Source organism: Solenopsis invicta, chromosome 2, assembly GCF_016802725.1.
Source record: "Solenopsis invicta isolate M01_SB chromosome 2, UNIL_Sinv_3.0, whole genome shotgun sequence".
Lineage (NCBI taxonomy): Eukaryota > Metazoa > Arthropoda > Insecta > Hymenoptera > Formicidae > Solenopsis > Solenopsis invicta.
The window spans coordinates 16,662,035-16,676,995 of record NC_052665.1 but is presented as its reverse complement, the minus strand read 5'-3'; the positions used below and the strand labels follow the sequence as shown (position 1 = coordinate 16,676,995).

The 14,961-nt window shown below is 36.3% G+C and overlaps 1 protein-coding gene across 4 annotated transcripts in view; it reads left to right on the top strand.

Annotated features, from left to right (window-relative positions):
- LOC105197514 (amphiphysin) overlaps positions 1-14,961 on the top strand; it is a 41,601-nt gene that overhangs the window by 1,096 nt on the left and 25,544 nt on the right. The window lies entirely within an intron of this gene.

Sequence of the window (14,961 nt, the reverse complement as noted above, 5' to 3'; positions counted from 1 at the left end):
TTTTGTTTCCGAAATGCAAGATATCGAAGTTGAGAAAAGAAATATGAAAATAAATCCAGAAAACGCTTTAATATATTTTAATCAAGTTTAGCGTGCTTACATGTGATTACATGATATTAAGAAGCATTTTTTAGTACCAATAAAGCGTTGCCAGATTGGGGAATTTTTCACCAAAGGCACACTTTTTATGAAGAAACCGGCCTCTGTCAAGTTGGCTAAATTTTTGATACGTCGTTGCTTTTATAAGTTGCTGATCAACAGCTTAACGATTACTAATTAATGATCCAGATATAATAATAATCATTAAAACTGTTAATCTAAGACAAAAATTAAGGTTCTAAAGACGCAAAGTCAGTGAGATAAAAAAGTTGATGAGAGCTAATTCTTAGTAACAATATAATTATTTATTAATTAGTAATAAGTTTCAAACGTTTCGACTCTTGGTTGAAATCATATTTATTAGTCTAGCTTTTTTAGACTAGATTTTTTAGGGTTTATTTTGTTAAGAAGGCTCGGGGGAGAAAAAAAGCTGGAAAATTGCAGGAAGGATGTACATAATATGTGAATGATCTTATGTAGAAATAATGATTTCTGTTAAATACATAATTTTGAACTTAATAACCGTAAAATTTGAGTCTTTCTGAAGTCATGCCCATTGAGACTTTTGATCAGCATCATATATAAGCAACCTTATAAAAAATTGAGCCGATTCTTCATGAAATTCTTTGCGTTATAAACTGGACTTTTTTTTAAGAAGATAAAAGATACTAGATCGTCATATTTTTCTGTCCTAAAAATTCTCCTAAACTTTTTATTCTCCAAAATCCCTTTATATAATAAAAAGACAAATTTGAGAAAAAATTTCCCCCTGCTTCTGGCAATAAACATTTTAAATCCATGTTAAGAATGGTATGCCAGCCTTTTTTTTCCAAGTTTAACAGTTTCGTTGAAATACCGAATTATAACTTTAAATACCACATGTAAGCACACCGAATTTGATTAAAATATCTAAGCATTTTCTATATTTTCAAAATTCTATTTTCTCAACTTTGACACTCTGTATTTTGAAAACAAAGCTCCTTAAGACATGTGTTTATAAGATCTTTTTTTCGTAAAACAAGCCAAGGAGCATTTCCTTGAATTTTCTACACTTGGAAAAATCATTCTGCATATGCCGCGACGTATCTTGCGGAAGAAAGCGAAACATTTATTTCGCGCTTCTTGTCGCGCTTTTTTGCCGGCGCCTCACAAAGCGTTCCTCATCGCGCGAAACTTACATAATCGGTAAACACGTTCGCAGCAACTCTGGTAGCGGTGTATCGTACATCGAAATGATAATTACGCGACTCCCACCGGGGGGTTCGCCCCGAACGTAGGAAACTGCGCGTGCACAGGTGCATCCTGACTACGCCGTCAGTGCCTCGCTTATCGGCGGCGATCGCGTGTTTCGCGGTCGCGCAGCGCACGATCCACGTCGCACGACATGATCTACGATTTTTTGTTAAAGATCGCCTCTACAAGGTACCACGTGTATCTACTGAGTAATTCTTCGGCGATAGATCATTGAAACTTCATATCCGGAAGATATCTGCGACTCTACATTAACTCTGAAGTGTTATTGTGGGAAAATTTAAACTTTAAAATACTATTTAATAAGATTTTTTTTTTATTAAAATAGTGTTCAGTTTTTCTAATCTTGCAATATATAAGGTGAAAAAAATTCTTGAAAATGTAAGAAAAGTTTTTAATTATGTAAATTTTCATCCAGAGTAGTAACTTCGGAAAAATTAAGTAGCTCTTTAAGGTTAATATCTCGGCTATTAACCCTTTCGCACCCATTCTGAGGCAACAATTTTTTGATCCTTCTAGACATCAAACTAATCGATATTTGAACAGCAATGAACAATATTTGATTTCTCCAAAACCGGAAGAAATAAATATTTAATAGGAAAATTATGAAAAAAATTACCATTTCTACACTATTAGGAACAATAATAAATAAAAAAGATTTTGTCAAATAGAATTAATTCGGAGTTAAAAGTTAACTCTTAAATTAAATGAAAGCTTTTTCTTAATTATGCAAATATTTCTCTTGATTGAAATATGATTAAATTGTAGTCTGACATTACTGTTATTTAGAAAAAAATATCTTAGTTGAGGATTAAAGTCCAGTGAAAGAAAGCGTCTTTATATGTATATCTGAATGTTTTTGTTTTTTTAAATCTTTTAATGCTCACTTCATAGACAATCTTTGATTTCAGATTTTAGAATAAAATTCTATTTATAATTTCATGTACTATGCATCTTATTATATTTTAATATTATATTTTAATACTTTATATGTGTGAAATTTTTATTTTTTAAATAATTCTCTTATTACAGGAAATATGAAATTAAACGAGATATCGATGATTTTATAAAATTTAATTTAATAAAATTACACGGTACACAAAATAAATCGGATTTCAGTTTGGATTTTGACGGAAATTATAGGTTGTCTAAAGCGGATATCTTATCGATATCCTGTAGTTAAAATAGCTTTCTATTTTTCACGATTTCTCGCAGAGCATGCTCTGTAATAAGCTCAGAATTTAAGCTCAGTGTCCTGCATGAAAAATATAATATATTAAGACATCATAATAACAGAGAGCAAGGAGAAAAAGACAGAAGAGAAAACAAATTATTGTTTCATAAATTAAAAGTGAAATGATAGATATAGATCTTACATCCTCAATAATCTTCCTTCAATCTCCACGTTATAGGACGACGCTGGTTGCCTTGATCCGAAGTGAGGATGATATGACAGCCATTAGTTATAGAGGATAGGATGTTACATTATGCTGGGTCTGTGTGTATGTGTGTGTGTGTGTGTTGTATGTATAGAGTAGATTGCCCGCGATTAAATATAAATGCACGCGCATTTACGGCGAAACGAAACCCTGCGACATTCTCACGAGTCACTCAAGATGAGACGCTATTTACATGTTTCACTTTTGATGATTCATTCGCGCAGCAAGTAGAGAAGTCTCTCTTTAGCTCTTTTTTTTCGCGCGTGTCGTTGTTCAACAATCGTATTTGTAGAAACGTCGTTTGCGATCCACTTTTCACTTTGGACGACACATTCGCAATGATCGTTTAAAGCGGAGAATTTCTCTACTTTTTTTCGCGCATTCAACGCCGAACAATCATTTCTATCATATTGTTTGCGCACCAAACATTCTTTTATTTTGAATTCATCCGCGATCATCCCGAAATAACCGAAAAAACTGTTTCAATGCTTTTCTCTGTCAATTAACTTCCAAAACTATATAAATTTGTATACGTATTCACATGCGGTTTATTTTTTTATCGCAATATTTTTTTTTAATCAAACAATTTTTTCTCCGTTTTGCTGAAATTTCTAAAAATTTAGTTGCCGAGCTGAAAATAATTCTATTGAACTAATAAAATAATTATAGAGGACATAATTAGAATGTCAAAATCTTATACATTAAGCACAAAATTTGTCGCATACTATAAACACATACTAGAAAAGAAAATTTAATGTTTTTACTAAAGACACTGCTTTCTTTTTCCTAGTGCAGTGTTCTATTATTTTGATGGCCCAGCAAAATTATTTTCAATTCTGTAACTGAATTTTTAAATACTTCAGCAAAAAACTGTTCTTTCCGCATAATCCCAATAATTTTTTGTTTCTAAAAATTAGCATTAAATATCCATTTTTAAAAACTTTGAATATTCGAAACATATTTTTGCCAAGGTATACATTTTTAATGCGAATTCGTAGAAATTCATAAGAGACGTAGTCTCTTGGGAACCACTGATATGAATTGAAGCTATGGAAATTTGCATATGCAAGAGACTTCTCAAGGTGCAATATAGATTGCACTCACGGTGGTGCACGTCGATGTATATTGCCACTTCCGCAAGTTCGTCGGCAACCTGCGCCTTGGATGCGTCGGGGGACCATTGATGCATCGCATGGGCATTGCATAAGCGACTCCTCCGTGTCACGCAATTCACGTGCGCGCCGTTGGTCGATGCCGGACTTCTTCTCGGTACCGAATAACAAACGTCCGCAATTTTTTTCTCTCACGCCTTTAAAATCGTAGACTTCCCGGTTGTGCCACGATGAACGGAAAAGGAATATTTTAACATAGAGAAATAGCAGATAACTCGAGCGTAATTTTGCCGGGAAAACGAACTTAAGAAGAAATCCCGCCTGTTTTCCATAAAAAAAACATGTTGCAAAACAAAAATCGATAGAGCGGTTAGATGATTTTTAGTAATATTTTTCCGCAAATAATTTTTATTCCGAGCCGACACGGTGGAAAGAGAAAAAAAAGAAAGAGAACTACCTCGACTTATCTGGTAGAACCGGTCTTGAGGTTGTTAAAGCTAAGTCTGTTATTCTCCTGCCTAAATCGAGTACGGGGTTTGAATTCGAGACGCAGATAAAAACTGGAGACCTCTCCTCTCAAATTTGTCTCGACGAATATTTTATAAAGACAAATTTTTTTTTTTTTCTTGTTAAGAACAGTCGTTTAATGTTCTGCGACTCCACGTCGTTTCACCTAGTCTTATCCTGACATCAGGGTACCATTAGTTTACAAATTTATAGCTAAAAAATTTTGTAGGCGCGATAAGGAACATTAACTGCGTTGATAATAGTCTTATCTGCTTTGAGAACGACTGCAAGCAATGGCCAATATCTTTCGAACGAGACGGAGACGGAAAATCACGTTTACACAGTATTTATAGCACGAGCGAAGAGAACAACACGTAGGTGGTGTTTGTATTCGGCGGCTTTTTAGCGGCGCGACACGTTAAACGATTGAACATAATCGCGTTACGGTTGCGTAAGTTCGGGATCGTTATCGCGCTTTTTCTTAATTAGATCGATCTTTTAACAATGCAGCGCGCATTTTGTTCTTTTAACATTCCAAGATTTCTTCGGCAATCTTAATGAATTATCTTTCAAACGAATGATCGTTCATCATCACGTAGATAATCGGATAAAGCAATCATAGCATTTTACAATAGCGAACTCGTTCCGTTCACGAAGCGAATAATCTTTATTAGCCCGTTTACACCGATATGGCTTCATAACTTGTTTCTTATATTATTCGCAAGCGTACCTTTGATAAGTATCGCCTGATAAAGTAGTCATCAACGTAACTTTCTCACGTGTGTAATTTAGCCGCGAAGATATGAAGTTGGTAACGCTCACGGGGATTACGACGCGCACCACCGCCAGGAGCAGCGAAAGGATTAAGTGCAGCCGATGCATTTTTTTCGCGGAATCATTACAAAAGTATAGGAAGAGGTAACACTGTAGAGATTCGATCGCACGTATCGGTGTTCGCATGCAAAAGGTTCAGCTGACACTCGAGGCGAAGAAAGTTGGTGTGGGCCGAAGATCATTAAGGGGCCTTCACACGACTGATAATCGTGTGACAGCTACTCGTGCATCGACACTGTCGCTAATAGACACATGCAGTTGCGCAAAAAAAAATTATTGACGCCACACTAATAGTATTTATAATTCCAACAGTGTTAAGAAATATAATAATATATAATTGTCGTTTTCCTCGAGATTGCCTTGACCTGTACTGCTAGATTGAGTAAATTTTTCCTTCATTTTTCTCCATTTTTTCCCTTCAAGCAGAATTTTTTAGAGACTAAAACGTTTAGAAAAATATGTTCGGAAGAGGAAAATATGAAAATCTATATATAGTATTTTTATCTTCTAATAACATTTTCCGTTTCCCAATATCTACGTAATTTTAGAAAAAAATTCGCCAACCAATAATATCCTTGACTTGGTCTCGCTGCAATATGTGCGAGAGCGATTCGTCATTACTGTTCAATAGTCAAATAAATTCATAAATTCAGAATTTTGATTGTGTAGAATGATGGTCTTAACATAAATTGAGACTCGCAACCGCACTTGACGTTAAACCCGCAGCGAAAATACGGACGTGTCCTCTCTTTTTCTCTCATACCGCAGAAATACGAGTTGCGGTATCGTAGATCGTGTTAGAATTTGCGTTCGCGTTTGCGGACCACAATGAAACGGCGCTACACAACAAATATGTCTTTCCTCTCGCCCGTTAAACGCGTATAGATCTTACGTGACGCACGGGGCGCCTCGAAGTGCAAAATGCGAAAGCAGCGTCCGATTTTCCTTTTGGCGCATAAAAAATAGGACAACGTCACGTCTCGTCAGATCATTTCCCGTCCATCGACTTCCGGACGTCTATTTCCGCCAGCCGTTCTGACGAAACGCCGCGCCGGAGCGTTCTTATAAGGTTGTCGCCGGTGTGTTTCTTCGCCGAAGAACGGTGCGAAGGTTCTCTCTCTATCCTGGTCGTTCTCCTAGACTCGCTAGATTTCTAAGTGTGTCCCGTACGACCGGGAGAGACGACTACTATTCTCGTCCGCGAGACGCGCGTTCCCGGATGCCCCGCGACAGTCGGCAAATATATCTACGAGCCCGCGGAGACACCGCTTTTGAGTTTCGCGGTGCGTTTCACGTTTCCGTCGCGCCGCGATGGCAGCGGCTCTCAAAGTCGGTCGGAATAATTACTTACAATTTGTTAGCACACTTTAGTGCTAAGTCATCTGTTAATCTGTCTGTAAGACCGAAATTTTTTCAACTGTTGAAATAAATAATTTAAAATTATCGGCCTCTCGCGCGATCGTTGGAACGGTATATTTCGCTTAGTAACTTTCAAACCTGTTTGAATTCGTTCGAACCAGAACGAATTTCCACTCGACGAGTGGATAAACTGCGAATAACGCGTTATTAATTTTACAACTTATCGTTTTGGTTTAGCTTTGATTCTCTATATATAATTAGGTGCCATTTTTGGTGCGCGAACTCTTCGGACTACTCTCACTTCTGTTACATGTAGGGATATAATTTGCGCTTATCTTACTTTTGAATGATTACATATTATATCAGCGTCTAAGAAATCCTATCATCTATCGCGGTGCGTTATACAGTCATTCGTACACATAATATACATACTGGATGTAAAAACGTCGGCGCTTACTCGGAGCGATCACGAATGTGTCCAGATTTTGCTACGTCAGACTGATTAATGATACGAGAAAATTGTAGTCAGCGTTATTCGTGAAAGGATTGTATTAGATGCACGCCCGATTCTCAATATTCCCAGAATGTCTTCTTGGTAATACGCTAAATTTTTTTACCGACCAAAAAAGTATGAAAACCACGGAATAACGTATTTATTTATTTTTTAATATTATTTAAATGGTAATTCAACGCTAATTGTACAATTTCCGCTAGTTCTTGCTGAACCTCGACCTTGCGCATCAAAATTCCGAGTTTACGTCGCGGTGTAACTTCGTTTACGCGACTCACGTTACTGAGTGTAACGTACGTAACAGCAGCTAGAATTTTACGCAAGTGAATATGAACGCATCTTGTATCGGCATATTCTCCGCACAAATGCACAACTTGCACTGTGTCTTGAACCAAGTGTCTCTCCAAAGAAAAATTATGTCTAAATTGATGAAATAATTTTTTTGATTTAGCTTTTTTAAGTTGTAATGAAAATACCTTTGCGAAATGTAACAATTCCTTTGATTTCGATAAAATGACGTTTAAAGTCAATAAATTATTTGCTCAAATTATTTATTTTATATAATTTTTTTTGAAAGAAAATACCAACAGAGATGTAAAAAATAATTTAGTTGTTCTCGTCTTAAAAACGTATTTCTTTCATTTAAAAACAGATTGCGTTGCACAACCAAACTACTTTAATTCTAATAAGAGGAACAACCAAAAAATTTTTTCAAATCAAAGAAACTTTTCTTTAACCGTATAGCAACGCACAAATTTCTTTGAGTCAAATACAAATTGGCACTGAAAAAAATATTAATCAAACGTTTAGTTAAAGAGTGATGAAATAAATTTTGTAGTTACTGATACCAAAAATTTAATTACATTTAACGTACCATTTGATTATAGTAATAAGAACAATTATTTGGTTAAGGCTGCAGATTGTTTGGTCAACACAATTTCATGTTTAGTAATTGTATAACCATAAAATTCATTTGATCACTTTCAACTAAACGTTTGGTCTATCTCACCAAATATTTCTCTCAGTGAAAGAAAACCTTTCTCTGAATGAAACACAAAAAAAAGGAACGGAGACAAGGCATCTTTGCCGTCTTTGCCCGGCGGTTCGAGTTAAAAAAAACAGTTAATTACTTCAGCGTTAATTGCCGCGTCTCCGTTATTTCGTCATCACTTTGGAGAACTCTTTGGAGATAGTCCAAGCTAGTCCGCACGCGAAGTGTACATCCAAAGAAAGGCGCAGTTGGGACGAGCATCCGAGAGTGACCTTTCTTCTCAAATAGAAAGGCGTCCCGCGGTGCACACATAACGTCGCGAATAACAGTGCGTGAGTGTTTCTCCTTCGCGAAGGCAATCGACCACGCGCTTAACCCTCACGTTTACCTACGCGTATACATGCACTTGCCTTCTCTATCGAAAGGAAATGCGATTCCCCGCTGATATAACAGCTTAATAAAACTATCACCGTTCTTTGATATTCTCAGCTTTAAAATATTTTACGGGCACTTATCGAGCGATTTTTTCTCCAACAAAGGTACTTGCGCAGTGATTTGACTCAACTTTGTCGCGATCTTGTACTTTATAAATTTTAACGATGACGATCAAGAGTTTGATCTCGGTGCTGTAGACGAGAATGATCTTTGTGTTTATTCGCGGCGACTGATGTAATCCTTTTTTTTTTATCGATGTTATAGCTTGTGTTTAATCGGTTTCTATCTTCTCTGCTCTTCGCGGTTTTGCAAAAACGTGTCCGTCAAATGCGAATATTAACGCTGACCCGCAGCATATATAGAGACGCTCCGGTTTTCTACTAAAATTAGCGACACCCACTTTGCGCCAAACATTCCTTTCGTCCCTCGTCTGAAGTTTCTTCCTGACTTATTAACGAGGTAATGAGTCCAATGGAGATTTTGTTTGTTTCTTTGAAAAGAGATCGGGCAAAAAATCAAGAAGGCCTTTTGAGAAAAAGATCTTTCTTTCTATCATGTAGCACGCGATATATTTTATAATTAATTTATAGTATCGTAAATTATCACTTGAATCAATGAGTAATAATCAAAAATTATTCCCTCGTATATGTATATTTTTTTATTGCATTTTAGATATTTAACGATTTAATAAACAATTTTCATGAGTTTTATTACGAAATATAATTTTTTAAATTAGAATTTTTTTTAATTTTTGTGAAATTAAATTTATAAAATTTTCTGGAATAGTTGTTTTTCCACGAGCATTTTATTAAAAGTGTTGAAATTTAAAAAACCGATTTTATCTCGAATTTACATGCGTTTACTTATCTACGTGACATTCATCGCGAAGATTTCGCTTCAGCGAAACTTTGCACAGTCCCTTTGAAACATCGTCGTCGGGAGTCGATAATGCTGGCCGGAGTCCAGTGGACTCGTTATAAATACGGCTCACGACAAATGCAGACGGAGACGGTCGTCGTTCTCAGACTCTCTTTCCATGCCTCTCGTCACCCTTCATGTCATATTTTTTATTCTCGTTACTTGCCTTCTACGACACGTTTCTACATTGCACTCGTTCCTCTTTCCTGCTGCTCCTACTTGTCTCCTAACAACTTCTTACACTACACTTGTTATCTTCCTTTCCGTCTTTTTGTTGACGTAACTCTTTTTTTCATCTTTATGACATTGTCTATTCATATAAATATCTAGTGGAATGCATTTAGTGAAAACTTTTCTAGAATCATAATTATAAATATTTATCTTAATGCGCATGAGTGAAAGTGTCGATATTGTATTTTATTTGTATTGCATATAGAAAATTTTTATATATTCTGAGAACACAAATCTCTATTTTATTATTTATTTTATACGTTCTTCCGAATTTAAATAAGATCCGCAGCGAAATATGTTTGTAAAAAAAGAAAAACAATTTGTTAAAAAATGGAGAAAAAAATTCTAATTAAGTCGATCACCTGTTGTAAAATAATAATTTTTATTAGCCATTGCGTTCATTAGGAATCAAATTTATGGTATAATTAAGCATTTAATTCCAGTACTTCTATAATTAATATCAAAATCAAGAATGTTAATTCTTGTAACTAATTACCTCTGAAATATATGAATAATAATTAATGAAGCAGATACATTGGAATTAATTACTACTTAAATGCTCTAAGATATCGTAAAATAACGTCGAAAATATTTACTGATCTCAGATATACGTACACCGACACGAAATATCATATTTGCTAAAGTAATTATAAATAAGAAATTTTAAGAATTAGCATCTTCAACTTTAATATTAATTTCCTCTCGGTATGCATGGACACTAAATTCAGAATTACAGTAACAAATTAATAATTATATAATCAGTACGTAACTAGGTCATAACTCAAACTTGATTTCTACGTTATGTTACCTGATGCTACGTTAAGGATAGATTCGATGACAGTGTTTCCTTCTTACGTCATGTACCGCACGTTTCACGCAATATATACGTGGCTATGAAAATCGCGCGGGCGTAACATTATGTTCCGGATGACGTTGCAGCTTACGGATATTAATAACCGTCGATTCCCGCAATTACCAAAGTTGCGCGATTTTCAACGCGCAATTTCGGTTTTTCATCTACTTTATAGGCGAAGCTTACTATCGTGAGAGTGATTTGAAGTATTCTTTGCACATTTATTGTTCACGGGAAGGACAATTTTGCTGAAATACAGTTCTGAAAATTATGTTGAGATTAAAAAAATATTTATTGAACGTTTAAACTGATTGCTAAAATATCAAAACTTTTTGCAGCAGTGTCACTTGAACGTCTTACATAATTATTTTGATATATTGAAATTATTGATCATAAAATTATTTTTTTTATCTGTATCTAGCTAAATTTTTATTAGTTACTAAAATTGTGCTGTCCGTGTTTATCAAAGAAAGAATCTTTGAAACTGGAACTCGCAAACCGAATAAAAATTATTTTTAATTGACAATACTCAAACTTGCGTTTTGAAATACTGTGAAGTTTACTAGGCGCTTTGTTCTATTTTTTATCGCTAATGTGATTAGTCATACCTGCGCAATAGCATAAGCAGAAAGATTATTTACAAATAAAAGTTTTTTAAGTACGAAAAACTTGAAAGGTAACTGATGCGTCGGTGTTGAGCAAAGATCTGTTACAGCCACCTGTAGAACAGGATTCTTCAGTACCGGTTCAATATTCCGGTCCTCAAATCTTTCTTCGCGGTGTTATGGAGGTCTCATATGTATCAAAAATTGATGAAATTCGCATGTATTTCTTACGACGAGATTTATATCCATTAAGGAATTTAAATGTGCAAGGTTAAGGTCATTAATTGAAATTAGCATATCTTATTTCTTGCAAATTGACGTGTAAATTTTATGATCAATAATTTTAATATATTAATCTTGTGATCTAACGCTCCGTAGGCAGTCTCTTCTGGCAGAAGAGCGCAATTTCTCAAATTTCAATTTTTATCAAATAATTAAGGTTTTAACATTTGAATTGAGCAACTTGATAACGTAGTAAAGATATTGAAAAATAACCCTGAATTTTCTAGGTTTTCTCAACGTTTAGTACAGTAAAAAAATTTGGGCTAAACAAAAAAGACTCAGGTTGCTTAAAATTACATGAAGATTTTACAAATTACAAGTGAACAACTCGTAATTACATCCTCTTGACAGGATGATGCTTTTCTTACTGCATTTAAAACATTTTCAGTATTTACTGTATTTAGAACGATATAGTTAGTAGCAATGAAATTGCTATTAATGATTCGTACAAATATTGGAAACAACAATGCGAGAATAATATCCGAGTGAAATGATACGAGTGTTTACACAAAGTATAGCTAGTGCTCCTGCTGAGTCGCAAGACTTTCAGTATTGTCCGAGAGCGATAAGACGGGAAGCGCCGTTACATATCCCGGTAACACGGAAACTCTCGCAAGTGCTCGATCGTGAAGCAATCCGGCTGCGAAGCTATCGGCGCGGCGCGCGCGGCGTACGAAATGGAAACGGGCCTCGATTACGGCTTTACCCGAGGAACAGGATCCGATCTCCGGGTAGTCGCCGCGCCGGTCGCGCGATATCTTCGGTAACGGGAGCTTTCCTGAGTCACGAGAAGGCGATCTCGTCGTTGCGCGCGGCGACCGTCGCCTTCGACACCGGCTACCGGCACCGGCCGAATATACGCGGAATGCAGGCGCAACAGGAAGTGACGAAGGCGCGCGGTCGCGTCGGCAGTGCCGAGAGGAGAAGGGAGATCGCGACCCGTTTCGTCCGCCGCGCCGTTCGAAGCGGAAATGGAACGGAATCGCCCGTCGCTCGTTCCGAGCAATTGGGTTGCAAATCCAGGCTGAGATCACCTGCTAGCACGAGCAGCACGGCGGATCTAGATCTACGTGGATCGATCCGTGCGACCCCGGCGTGACGCGGATTCTCGACGCTGCTGCCGCGCAGAAATAGATCTCACGCATCGCGGGCGATTTTGTTTGAACTCCTTGACGTATATTGGTACGCCAGCACGGAAAAACACACCGCGACTTCGAGAATTTGCTTTTTCTGTTCCGGCTATTTGGTTAGATTGTTAGTATCGCAGTAGCGTATTTATTTCACTTCCATAGAGAATTGGGAACGAAATAAAAAAAAGAGAAAGAAACTTGAGTCTAAAGTTTCCATATTCAACCAAATGGGATATTGTTCACAATCGCTGCCAGTGGTGAAATAATAAATAAATTGTCGGTTGCAACACGGACATTTAAAATAAGGCGTCTATGTCGCAACCGACTCACTTGAAAAGGACCTAAATCTAAAGTCGAAACCTTGTGGAGATATTTTATTAATAAACGGATTTTGCCAGCAAGTTGACTAAATTTGGATTACTAATTTTTTTCCATATTCACATTCTTCTGAAGCAAGACGAATATAATTGTATGATAATAGTTACGGGCTTGCATAAATCTGTATATTGATGAGGCAAAGTTTATCCGAGTTTGCCATTGGTTTCCTTCTCTTTCCTCTATTAAATAGTTTTTATTCTAAATCGCTTGAACAAATCATATTGTTAACGGGAATAATAAATTTCCATTCTTTTTTTTTATTACTCATCGTAGGCGACGTCTCGATGCGTCATGCACGCGAGTTTTCTCGATTTGCATACTTGATTCGCACTTGAATTATCGCGGCTGATTGTTATAGCGGTTGCTGCAGCGCGTTCGCCACTGAGCAGTCGATTTGGTCATAGAACGAGTTCCGCTTTCGCGGAACTTGAAAGCGAGCTTATGAAGCTCAATTTGCCGTAGGACAACATAAGTCCTGATTATACGCGTTTTACGGTTTATGATGTAACCCCGCGGGTAAAGCTGCTTAACCGGGTATTAGACTTGTCCACCGGATAGAACGGTAATTAGGTGTTGATTTGCGTCTATCGATTACTCTAAACTGCTCGAGTACACGCTAATAAAGCAAATACACTATAATAAATTGCTTTATTTAAACGATCAAGAAAAGAAACACAAATAGCTCTTTCAGCTCTTTGCTTCGAGTGATGCTGCCTTCTGCACTGAGAAATGATCATTAACTTGATTAAATTTTTCAACTCGATTAAATTGTTTTAATTCAAGTATTTGTGTATTTGACTTAAATATATATAAAATACTTGAACTGAAGTTCAAGCTATTATATATTGAATTTAATTAAATTTATATTTGACTTGAATATTTGAACCGAAAAAATTTAATCGAGATAAAAAATTTAATTGGGTTAACAACTCTTTTTTTCTCAGTGTATACACGTTCTAACGTGAAACTGTAGATAATGGTGATAAGGTATTAAAAGAGAAGAAAATTTAACTACTGCTATCGTGCAACAGGAAGTTCAACTACAGAAATGCACGATAGCAGTAGTTAAATTTTTTTCCCTCTTAATACCTTATCGCCATTATCTACTTTTTCGTTTTCGAGGGCGTCCTAATTCCATTAATCTTTTAACGGGACTCTGTCCTGTCACGGCTAAAATGCAAAATTGCTTAATAGCACGCTTGATGCACATGCAGGTTACACCCATTGGCACCGTAAGTGGATACATTACCAAAGACAAATAAATCGTTAACGGTGACTATCCCCTAGGATAAGCAAACGAAATTACGGAGAAAGGAAAGTTAATGACCATGTACGAGACAAATGACAAGCAGTCGCGGGATAATGGTCGTTTATAGTGATTAGAGACCCTAGTTCCAATAGACACAACAGCACATTCAGTTGCTAATTATTTAAAAGCTCTGCCGATGTGACAATTATCAAGCGAGTAAATTTGATCCGTTTAATGCACGATTATTATTTGGAACGAATAAATTTGCCGGTTTACGTTATGTCGTCAATGTTTGTGCACGGTAGTGGGTTATGACCCAGTTCTAATATTAGAGAACACGCCAGACGCATTGTCAGCCGCCAAAAAAGTGAACACTGACAGGCGAATACCTGAGTATACTTTCAATGAGAACGTTTAGCGAGAGTTTCAAACAGTGCCTCGAAATATCAAGTATCGAGTTTTACGTAACAGATATTCGTCTCTACGCGCGGAAACGTTCTTATTTAAATTCACGCTGTTACTTCGATGCTACAATAAATTTCGAACGTTCTGAGAATTTAAATTTGAGGAGAGATATTCGAGATAGAAACAAAAATGAAATGATTCGGCTCTCTCGCAGTGCGATATTGTTTACATGACGGAGGCGAAAAATGACATGCTATAAATTAGTTGTCGCGCACAACTTTATTTTTTAATTTCCCCTTAAAATTTATAAAAGATACGTCAAGCTGAAATATCTGTCAAACTGTTGAGAATCGCCGTGATGGATTTTTGACA